Genomic DNA, 11989 nt, shown 5'->3' with positions numbered 1-11989 from the left:
GGGCCGGGGTGGGACCCCTGCCTGGTCATTAATAAACACAGTCAGTTCCTCTATTTATCCTCCCCTCTGTGCAGTGCCCAGAGGGAAGGGGTGGCGCCAGGCAAACATCCGGAAGTGTGTCCCTTGCCCCCTTCCCTTGGGGGTATATGGGTGGGAGGGCAGGAGCCCAAGCTTCAGAGGACATCCCGGGCACCTGTGCTGCTTACTGGGTTGGCCGCCCACCCTCCAAGCTGCTCCCATCAGTCCCAGGCATCCTGAGCCTCTGGATCTGCCCCACTCTCCACCCTATGGGTTTATTGAAGGGTCACAAGGCTGATCCTGTTCCTGTGGCTATGGGAACTGCCTAGTGCCCCAAAGTGGAGGAGGGAGCAGGATGGGCACGGCCACAAGTTCATGATGAAGGTCATGGGGGACAAAGGGAGTGGAGAGACCTATGGGAGGACAGAGTGGCCGGAGGACAGAGGATGCAGATCTGGAGTGACAGCAGGCAGAGTGGAGAGATGGGGACACTCGGGGTGTGTGGATGACCCTAGGAGCTGGGCCTGGAAAATAGTAAGAGAATAGGTTAGGGCCACCAGGGTGTGGGCACACCTAGAAGACTGTGAGGGCACTGGCATTGGGCTCAGAGAAAAGGCTGGGCGGAGACAAAGGAGCCCCTCCCCCCTGCCTACCCTCCATCCCAAGCCCCAGGAGAAGCAGGGAAACTGGGCCAACCCCAGGGGCCCTGGTCAGGCCTGGCTCTGACCACCCACTGGTCACTTGGGACCAATTGAGACAGGTTGGCTGCTGGGTCCCCACCTGCCTCCATTGGGGCTCCCGCTGCCAAACCAGTTCCCCTGGCTGGCTCCCATCGATGGTCCTTTCTCAGGGCCTCACCTTCCCAGCTGCTACCAGGAAAGCAGCCTGAGCCAGGAGAAGGAGCAGGTGTGGAGGGGCCACATGGATCTGCACATCCTCCATCCTCTCACTAGAGGCATAGGGCTGGGTGCCATGCCAGGTGCGGGGTAGCCAGCTGAGAACAACACAGAAACTACATCTGCGTATGCCCTCATCCATCGCTGTCCACGCTTCCCCTCATCCAGGAAGCCTCCCTGCTGCCCACCCTGACATCCCTCCAGGGTCCCATGCTCCCACCACTCAGCCCTGACCACTCTGGGCTACTGCTGCATGGGGACAGGTCTGTGCCCCACGAGAACTTCCCATGAGGTCAAAGGCTGGCTGGGTGACTACAGTGGCCACAGAGGAAGCCCATTGCTGACTGATTACTGAATGAATGAACGAATGAGTGAATAGATGCATTCTTCTCATTTTACAGATAAGTAACCTGACACCCCCAGAGAAGAGGTCACCTGCCTGAGGGCACTTCTATCTCACCAGCATCAGACCAGGTATGTGCAACCCCAGAGCCCAGGCCTGGAACAGCTGGGATGGGGGTTTCCAGGAGAGCAGGACCGGGGCCCCTCCTCCACAGGCACTGCGCGGACCGCCCCAGCCATCACAGCGGCCCCCACAGACAGGCCCCCCACATATGCCCAGCTTCACCCTGAGTTCTTTGCTCCCAGTCACCCACTACCCCTCACAGCAGCCCTGTGGTGGTTCATCCACAGCACAGAGAGGTGGTTACTTGCCCAAGGTCACGGTAGCATGTGGTGGAGAGTGAAACTCTGGCTGCCTGGCTCCCCGTCCCATCTTTCTCCCGGCTCTCTGTGTGACGCCTCGACCAGCATATCTCCCCTTCGCCCCTTTGTGTTTTGTTTTGAGATGGAGTCACTATGTCGCCCAGGCTGGAGTGTGCAGTGGCTCAATCTCAGCTCACTGCAACCTCCACTTCCCCAGTTCAAGCAATTTCCCTGCCTCAGCCTCCCAGGTAGCTGGGATTACAGGTGCATCCCATCATACCCCGCTAATTTTTATATTTTTAGTAGAGCTAGGGTTTCACCATGCTGACCACGCTGGTCTCGAAGTTTGGGTGGTCAGGAAAGGAGTCCTTGCTGCTCTGAGACCTGAAGGAGGGGAGGGGCAGCCCTGTGCAGACACTAGAAAGTGACCTCCAGGCAGAGGGACCAGTCCCTGCAAAGGCCCTGAGGCCTCCAGGGGATGTGAACAGAGAGGCGATGGAGCTTTGTGGGCCCGTAAGACACAGGCAGTAATGTTCTGAGGAAGGGGACATGGCCCCTCTCACTGCGTCTGCCATCAAAAGTGCCCTCTGGCTGCGTCTGCCATGCAGATGGGGTAGGGGGTGAGCAGGGAGACCGGAAGGAGGCTGCTGTCTCCTGTGGATCCCGGCGGAACATGAGAGTGGAAGGGACAGGTTAGGGGCAGAGGAGGAAGATGTGGGCAGGCTCACTGCTGCCACCCAGCCACCATGATTCTCTCGTGCAGTCCGCACTGAGACCCGGGAACCATGTTTCAGAAGAGGAAGAAGCAGGTGGCAATCTGTGCACCATCCAACTTTGAGCACTGCGTGCACATGGGCTTCGATCACCATGAGCAGAAGCTCACTGGGCTGCACGCCAGTGGCAGAGGCTGATGGAGGAGTCGGCTCGCCAGCCCAAGCACCTCATCAACCCTACCTGCATCACCTCCATCCAGCCCATGGCCCCCAGGGTATGTGGCACCCACCACCACCTCCCCCATCTCGCCCCCCACCCCGAGTGGCCTGGCCCTCACCCCACACTCGACCCTATAACCAACACCTTCTCAATTACATGGAAACGGAGATGTAATCCCAGCTTCCACCCTGATCCTGGGTCCCAGGCTGGCCCTTCTCCAACCCTCCACCCACTGCCTCCAAGTTCTGAGAACCCCATGCCACCCAACCTGAGGCTTCCCTGACCTGTCTGACAGTCCCCACACCAGCCTCCAACCTGAGCCTCATACCCTGGGCAGTATGCTCCTGTCCCTGGACCACACCCATCCCACCCTTGAGCCTTCCCAGAGCTCCTGGCAGTGGCGAACGGACCCATTCCCACAGGGTGACAGTCCCTAGTGCTGAGGACTTGGATCGAGGAGCCTGGAGGAGGTAACTGAACCAGACCAGGGGTCCAGGCAAGCTTCTGGGAGGAGGGGACACAGTGGCTGAGGAGGAGGAGGAGGAGGAGGAGGAGGCGGAATGGCAGCAGATTGAGGGGAAGCTGAGCTTTCATGTAGGAAATCACCCCTGCGGAACACTGCGGACTTTTTGGTTTTGGTTTTTTTTTTTCCTGCCATCTAGAGCAAAATGGCAAGGTTGGGATTTGAACCAACTTCTGTTTCCAAGCCCCATGCTCTTAATCCCTCTCCTGCCTCCATGTGAAATTATAAGAGTTGCAAAGCCAGTGTCTGGCTGTGGGCGGCATGAGGCTGGCCTGGCAGGAAACTGTGCTGGACCTCGGGAAAGCAGCCTCACAGCCTGGACTCTCTCCCATGGTCGGTGGGGACTGGGAAGGGTTGCAGGCCAGGGGGAGCTCGCCAGGTTTGTTTCCAGGGGGTGTAGATGGATGTGCCTGGACTCGCCTCTCCCGGTGCCCAGCCCAGCCTGGCAGGGAGGAGTGCCAAGACCCACAAGTTGGCCATAGACACAAGTACAGCCTCGATTTGGAGGCCCATGGAAGGGCCCGTGTGGCCCACGCAGGGCGCTTTTGAATGCCTTGACTTCTTTGCCACCACTTAAAAAGTGACAGACTTCACTTTTCAAAGCTGTTGGATTCTGGTGACAGACCAGCTGGAGCTGAGTGGCAGCTGCCTCCACAGGTGTGGCCCTGGCTCTTGTGGGCCACAGGCCACACGCGACCCCCTCTACTCCAGGACCTGCCTGGCTCTGTGGCCACTGGCATGTGTCTCCAAAATCCCAGCCCCTGCTTGGCTCGCCAGATGAGAGGCCTGGCTGTGACTGTCCACCAGGAAATAGGACACCTGAATTCACACACAGTGCCTCGTGGCCAGTGCTGACCTGGAGCCCCATGGGTGCTTGTGTTTGCTGCCCTTGGCCAGGACCCAGGTCTCCCAGGGCCCTCTCCACCCCCTGGCTTTTGTTTTGTTTCATTTTAAGACAGAGTTCTGCTCTATCTCCCAGGCTGGAGTGCGGTGCCACTGCGATGTCAGCTCACTGCAACCTTCGCCTCCCAGGTTCAGGCAATTCTGCTGTCTCAGCCTCCTTCCTGGCTCAGCATCTGGAGTAACTCCCAAGGGATTACAGGTGCCTACCACCATGGCCAGCTAATTTTTGTATTTTTAGTGGAGACAGGGGTTTCATCATGTTGGCCAGACTGGTCTGGAACTGCTGACCTCAGGTGATCCTCCTGCCTTAGGCCTCCCAAAGTGCTGGGATTACAGGTACCCACCACCATGCCCAGCTATTTTTAGTGGAGACTTTTTCACAATGTTGGCCAGGATGGTCTTGAACCCTGACTTCAGGTGGTCCTCTCACCTCAGCCCCCCAGAGGTGTTGCGATTATAGGGTTGAGCCATCGTACCCAGCCTCAACCCCCTGTTCTAACAGCAAAGTCTGGCCTTGTGTCCACTTTGCTTTTCTGGGGCCGCTGGGTAGGATCCGGGTTCCAACAGACAGCCATGGCCAGGAGAGACGGGGCAGCAGAAGGCCACAGGTTTTGGGGGATCAGTGTTTCCTGCATATTAGAGGCAGGCGTCCAGCTACAGATGCCTGGCAGCCTGGGGAAGGTCCCTGTCAGCAGGACCACTGTTCTCAGCTCACTGTGGCCCTTGCACAACCACCTCATCAATCCGTGGTTTAGCAAAAGTTCACTTAGCCCCTGCTGTGCGCCAGATGCTTATAGGTGCTGAGATATAGTGGGACCCGAAGGAGACAGTAAAAAACAATCCCTGCCCCCAGGAGCATGCACTGGACAGAGGCAGGAGCAGACAGATGCCTGCGTGCTCCATGTCAGCCGCTGTCAGGTGATCTAGGTGGAACACAGGCAGGGCAGGGGCTGGCATTTTAGATGGGTGGCCAGTGGAAGCTTGAGCAAAGACCTGAAAGAGTGGACGGAGAGAGCCACAGGGACCCTGGGAGTTGATGTTCCAAGCAGAAGGAGCAGCCAACAGGGCAGGAGGGGGCGGAGCAGCAAGAACACGTGTGTGCGTGGGAATAGAGCAAGGGCAGAGTGGGCGTGTATGACACAACTCAGACCATGGAGAGTGGGGACGGTAGAGACTTGGAATGCACTGGACGCCCTGCCTGGTTTCCACATGGGTTTGTATTTGGCACCCGGCTCCTGGAACCCCATTGACCTCTACTTTGGGGCCAGGCCTTTGTGACTCTCCCTGTCCTCCACCCCTTGTCCTTTGTGGGAGCAGAGAGTGTGGTTTTGGGGCTCATGAACACTGGCTCCCACAGGGGAGGAAGTGCCAGCCCAGGCCTGGCCACAGCATCCTGTAATTTGTAGCCTTCAGCCTGATTATGGGGTGAGTCAGCTTCTGCCCTCCTTCCCTTCCACCCCACAGGGCACGACTGTGCCGCCCATCTGGGGAACAGGAGAAAAACAAGGGGTGCCTCTCTGGGATCCCACCTAGCCGTAGCCATACTCCTCTGACCCTGCAGCGGCATCCCAGAGGGGGATGGGCCACTGCCCATGCCATCCTTACTCCACAGTATCTCATTTTGTCTCTCTCTTATCTCTGTGTGTGTCATGCCATCATGTCCCTGTGTTGGATGCCCATTCTGTGTCCCCGACTTCTTGCTGCACCCCCACCCACCATTGCCCGGGACCCCAGACCATCATGTGGGGCAGCAAAGGTACCAAGAATGGGGCCCTCATGCTGCTTCTGGGCGAGTTTGAGAACATGTCTGTGACACGCTCCAACTCTCTTCAGAGAGACAGCCCTCCAGCGCCCGCCTGTGCCCGCCAGGAAAATGGAATAATGGAGGAGCTGGCCACCACGGCCAGAGTGGTCCTGGGGAAGGCAGGCAGTCTAGGCTGGATCACCAGTCACAGTGAGGCAGATGGCGATAGTGGTGACAGGCGACAAGCGGGGCCAGAGAAAAGGTCCAAGTCTTCCAGGGAGGGCTCAGGGGACCCCCTTTCTCTGGGCATGACATCGGCACCCCTCAGCCTGTTGGTCTGGCCAGTGGGGTGAAATTGGCAGCTGGCTGGCCCTTAAACACCTATGAGAGGGCTGACACCAACCACCCATGCCGGGGTGCAAGGGTAACCCATCCCCCACCCCAGGGCCTCCAAGGTCCCCTAACTGTTGCTCTCCCATCGCCACCTTCCAGCCCTGCCAGACCCATTGTGCATCTAATCCTGACCACCAATGTGTCTGTCTCATCACTGGGCCTCCCCCCTACTTAGGGAGCAGAGCTGGCCCAGGCACCCTTCACTGACAGTTACCTCTGTTTTCTGTTTCATGTAGAGCCTCAAGACGTGGCCCCTAATGGGCCATCAACAGGTGGCCTGGCCGACCAGCACTTCTCCTCCTCCTCCTGGCCTCCCGCCTGAGCCCAAGGTACCCCCAGCACTGGAGTGCTAGACCCCCATGCCTCAGAGACCCAGCTGGTCCCTCCAGCCCGAGACCCTGCCGCTCTCATCACCCCTGCTCTTCCTGGGCCCCCTGGCACCCGCTTGCCACAGCGGGAGCCACAGCACATATCCCATGAGCATTTCCGGGCTGCCCTGCAGCTGGTGGTGGACCCAGGCGACCCCTGATCCTACATGGACAACTTCAAAATAGGCGACGGCTCCACAGTCATTATGTGCATTGCCACCGTGTGCAGCTCGGGCAACCTGCTGACCATCAAGGAGATGGACTTGTGCAAGCAGCAGATGCGTGAGCTGCTCTTCAGAGAGGTGCGAGAGCTGCTGCCCTGCTGTACCCTCTCCCTGCCAACCTCCTGCCCTGCCCTTCCTTTTCTCCTGCCATCCTCCCTCCCTGCTTCCCCCTGCGCCCGCTCTACCTCCTCTCCCTGCTGTGCTCCCACCCTGCCCTCCCTCCTCTCCCTGCACTCCTCTGTGCTGCGCCAGGCCCCCCTGCTCCCCTCACTGCTTCCCACCCCCAGGCCATCTCCACCCCGGGTAGGTCCCTGCCTGTCCTCACAGCATCCTCACCCACATCGCTGTCCCTGAACCTCTGACCCAGGGTTCCTCGGCCCACTGACTACCCACCCAGTGTCGTCCAGCCCCCTCAGACCCATTGAGGCCCACCTGGACTCCAGGGTAGTGTCCTCCAGACCTGCCCCTCCTGGGTTCCCCGTGTCCCACCCCAGTCCTGGGCCGGCAACTTCTCCCTATGTCTGCACAGTCCATTGTCTCCCACTCCAGGCCCCGCCCCAGGCTCCACGCAACCACCAAGTCCTCAGCACAGCCCACACAACCACCAAAAGGAAGTTTCTCACATTCAGGCCCACCCCACCCCCATTCCACCTTAGACCCTGGCAGTGGCCTGCAGCATCCTGACAAGAGGAAGCCTGCACCCATTTTGCCTGGTGTATGAGGCCCCTCTCACCGTGCCATGTGTCACAGCACCCAGCTGCACCAGGAGCTCCCCAGCCTAGGTTCCTCATTTGCCCTCACGTGCACGCCTCTTCTTTCATCCTTGCCCAATACTTGCTTGTCCAGGGTCTCAGCCCTGAGTTCAAATGCTCTTCCCACCTCCCTTCAGCACCAACCCAGGACTGACCTGAGATGGGCATTGTCCCAGGGGAGCACTCAGAAGGGAGGTGTGGGCTTTAGGCTGCCTCTGAGGGCCATGTGGCTGGGGCAGTACTAGGGGAGGGCAGGCCAGGTGGCCCCATGGGCACAGGCTCGATGTAGAACTACTGTGAGGGGACCCAAGGGGAGGCAGTGGCTGGGTGTGAGGCAGGCCTGGGCAGCCCTCCTGCCCCTTTCTGCTCCACTCTGGCCACCTTCACCGCTGCCCCGGCCCCTGCACAGGTGGTGATCATGTGGGACTATGAGCATGAGAACATGGTGATGTACTACAGCTGCCTGGTGGGGGACAAGCTCTGGATGGTCATGGAGTTTCTGGAAGGAGACTCTCTCACCAACATTGTCACCCACACCAGGTACTGCTGGGGCCACAGACTCCTCCTGTGACATGACCAGATCCCCTGCAGACCACTTGGGGTGGGGCCACATCTCCAAACCAGCTGTGCGGTGTCCCCCTTTACCCCCTGGGCATGGGGTCATGTCTTCCATTCCTCCAGCTTCAGAGTGGGGTCAAGCTGTCTCAGGTTCCTCCCAGCCCAAGGCAGGGCTTCATTCCCCTCTGCCCCTGGGGAGCTGTCCACCCACCTGCTCACCCCCACCCGCAGGATGAATGAGGAGCAGATCTTGGCCATGCCTGGCTGTGCTCCAGGCCCTGTTGCTGCTCCACAACCAGGATGTCATCCAACTGGACATCAAGAGTGACTCAATCCTGCTAACCCATGACAGCAGGGTGAGGGGACAGGTGATGGGCTGTGGGGGGGTCAGGGTTCTCATGGTGGGGCTTCCCTGTCTCTCCCCACCCCTTTTGAAGGTAGGTGGGCTTGACCCTCTAGGGCTGTGTCGAAGATCCGGGACTTCGTCCCTGATGCAGCCCAGAGCTGGGATCCAGCACTTTGGGGGCTCTGTGCAGTGGGAGGACACAGGCTGCTGGGGGCTCTGCAGTGGGAGGGCACAGGCTGGTGGGGGCTCTGTAGTGGGAGGACGCAGGCTGGTGGGTGCTCTGCAGTGGGAGGGCACAGGCTGTTGGGGGCTCTGTAGTGGGAGGATGCAGGCTCGTGGGAGGTCACAAGCTGGAGGGGGCTCTGTGCAGTGAGAGGACAGGCTGGTGGGGGCTCTCTGCAGTGGGAGGTTACAACCTGGAGGGGTCTCTGCAGGGAAAGGACACAGGCCAGTGGGGACTCTGCAGTGGGAGGGGACAGGCTGATGGGGACTCTGCAGTGGGAAGACACAGGCCGGTGAAGGCTCTTTGCAGTGGGAGGACACAGGCCTGTGGTGGCTCAGCAGGGGGAGGACACAGGCCGGTGGGGACTCTGCAGGGGGAGGACACAGGATAGTGGATGGTTTGTGCAGTAGGAGGACACAGGATGCTGGGGGCTCTGCGGTGGCAGAACACAGGCCAGTGGAGGCTCTGTGCAGTGGCAGGACACAGGTTGGTGGAGGCTCTGTGCACTGGGAGGACACGGGCTGGTGGGGGCTCTGCAGTGGGAGGACACGGGCCGGTGGGGACTCTGCACTGGGAGGACACAGGCCAGTGGAGACTGTGCAGTGGGAGGGCACAGGCTGGTGGGGGCTCTGCAGTGGGAGAAAACAGGCTGGTGGGCGCTCTGCAGTGGAAGGACACAGGCTGGTGGGGGCTCTGTGCAGTGGGAGGACACAGGCTGGTCAGGGCTCTGTGAAGTGGGAGGGCACAGGCTGGTGGGGGCTATTCCGTTAGCACTGGATGCTGGGCCCAGGGGCAGGGTTCTGGGCAGACAGCGCAGCTTTCACCACAGGCTTCTCCCTCCACTGAAAAGCCACTGCCTGCCCAGCACCCAGGTTGGGGTATGAACACAGCCCTATCTCTCATTCTTTGGACTGAGATTCTGAACCCCAGGCTGTGACACTGATAATGCAGGGTGGACATGACTTTCTGTAGGAAAGGGCCCTTGACTCCAACGAAATTTCTGCAGAACTGGATGACTCCATCCCTTCCCCCAAGGAAAATAAAACTGCACTGTCAGTCTAGGCAGAGGCAGAGAGAGCTGTTTCACTGACAGTCCGTGGAAATCTCAGGATGTCTGCAGATATATTTTGGGGGCGACAACTGTAGGCCACCTGAAATTGTCCTCCCATGGTTGTGGGGGGAGGGTTCACTGGAGACAAGAAGACCCATAGAGATCCTCAAAATTCAGAAAGTGGGTCAGGTGTAGTGGTTTACACCTGTAATCCCAGCACTTTGTGAGGCCGAGGTGGGGGAATCACGAGGACAGGGGTTCGAGACCAACCTGACAAACATAGTGAAACGCTGTCTCTAGTAAAAATACAGAAAATTAGCTGGGCATGGTGGCAGTCATCTGTAATCCCAGCTACTTGGGAGGCTGAGGCAGAATTGCTTGAACCTGGAAGGTGGAGGCTGCAGTGAGCCAAGATTGCACCATTGCACTCCAGCTTGGGCTACAGAGCAAGACTCTATCCGGAAAACAAAAAACAAAAAAACAAAAAAAAAACATAAAGGGGTCTACAGTTCCTAAGAAGGTGTGGGGGGCCTGGTTGTTGTAGAGGTAGGCTGTGGCCCCTCACAGCCCCAGAGCAGGGCTGCCTTCCTCTCCAATCCAACCCAAATGCTCCTGGGCAGCAGGGCCCCAGGGCACAGGCTTTCAGGGCCACCGGTTCCCAGTCCCGCCTGACCTTTGCTGTCTGCGGTACTCAGGCCACTGCCCCCAAGAGCCCTAGAGGCCATGAGGGTGGGAGATGGGGGGATCCTGTGGGAGGTGACTCACTCAGGAGTCCCCACTGGGAGGTGGTAGAGCTCCCCAGTGGTCTGGCTCTGGAGCCCAGCTCTGACCTCTGGGCTGCACATCATGTCTGAAAATAGAAAGTAAAACACCGATTTCTGTGACAGTGACAGGGAGCACAGGTGAGCCCTGTGGCTTCCAGGTGGGGGCCTGGGAAATATAACTCCACCTGACGAGGTGGCAAGTGGCCGGAACCCACATCTGTGACATTTCTGGCCTCTTGTTTTGTGTGGCAAGAACCAAATGAGACGGGTTCTTCTCACATCTGGAAAAGTGCACTTTAGAAGTGCTGCTGGGTGCTAGAGAGGGCTTTGTGTCTGTTCTTTTTCTGAGTGGGTTTTCCCTTCCCTAGGCTAAAGGGCCTGTCACCTGTCTCATTATTTCCCTCAATGGTTCTGTCTTCCTCTGCCCTCCCCTGTCCTGGCTGTCCCACAGGTGGATGCAGATCAGGTTATTCTGTCTCACAGCCCCGTGAAGCTCTTCTCAAAGTACCATGAGAAGCAGAGGCTGGTGTCTGGGCAGGGGCCTGTGGTGGAGAATGCCCGGGGGTAACCTTTTGGTCTTACTCTGTCTGAAGGGAAGGGGCAGGGCTGGAGCCTTGCCTCCCTCAGCTGAGTGGGGACTGTAGTGAGGGATGCTGGGTGCTGGGGTGCATGGGTGATGCTGCGGGCTGAGGGGTGGGAGGACAGCTCCTGAGTGTGGTCGGTCCTCATGTCTGGTGGTTTCCAAAAGCCAGTCTTCTTACCCCTGCATCAGAATCCTTTGGGGAACATAAAATGCAGATTCCAGGGTCTCTGCGCTGGAGCCTTGGTTGACTAGGTCTAGGGTAAAACTCAGGAATCTGTATTTTTAAAAAACCAAAATACCTCTCCTAGTGGTTCTGTAACTAGGTTTGGGAACCCCTTCTCTAGTCTCTTCCTTGGGGTGCTCAGTCAGCTTATTAGCCAGTGGTAGTGAAGCAGTTACAGGGAGCTTGTCTTTGGGAGCCTGCAGAATACCAGGCCCCTGTTCTCAAGCAGCTGGGTCGTGCTGAGCCTGTCCTCTGTACCAGAAGTGTGCCACACACTGAACAGGACAAGGACCAGGATGAGGCGCAGGGCTTACGAATGAATCAGGGACTTGTGCCTGAGGAGGCAAGAATAACACCATGTGCAATAAAGGAGCGTTTACCAAGGCGTATGATTAAAGGCTCATAAGCTCACAGGAATGTGCCACAGGTATTGGGGGGGGGCAGTGGAGTATCCCTGGGTCAGGAATTGCCTTGGCTTCTTGGAGGGGTACAGTGGAGCCCAGCATATAGCTAAGGTTTCCCAGGCAGGGGAAATAGGAGATTGGAATGGGATAGGAAGAGGAATGAGAACAGGAGGGGTGGTGCCAGGGTGTCTGGGACCTTGCAAGTGAACTTGAGGAGTCTCAGGGCAGTGGAGGGCAGGGCAGGCTTTATTGCTGATGGGGCAATCTGATAGAATCAGGATTTGGGGAAAATTCATTTTGAGATTAATCCAAAACCACATCCAGTTAACACTGCGAGTTGGAATTGAGGACAGGCAGATGGAGGCAGATCTTAGAGGA

At 58.3% G+C, this 11989-nt stretch overlaps 1 pseudogene; it reads left to right on the top strand.

Annotated features, from left to right (window-relative positions):
* The first annotated feature begins 2404 nt into the window (after nucleotides 1–2404).
* LOC141584936 (serine/threonine-protein kinase PAK 4-like) lies at nucleotides 2405–10969 on the top strand (annotated as a pseudogene).
* The last annotated feature ends 1020 nt before the right edge of the window (nucleotides 10970–11989 follow it).

This window comes from Saimiri boliviensis, chromosome 6, assembly GCF_048565385.1.
Source record: "Saimiri boliviensis isolate mSaiBol1 chromosome 6, mSaiBol1.pri, whole genome shotgun sequence".
Lineage (NCBI taxonomy): Eukaryota > Metazoa > Chordata > Mammalia > Primates > Cebidae > Saimiri > Saimiri boliviensis.
Note: the sequence above shows the minus strand (reverse complement) of the source record. Positions and strands in the feature narration are given on the sequence as shown.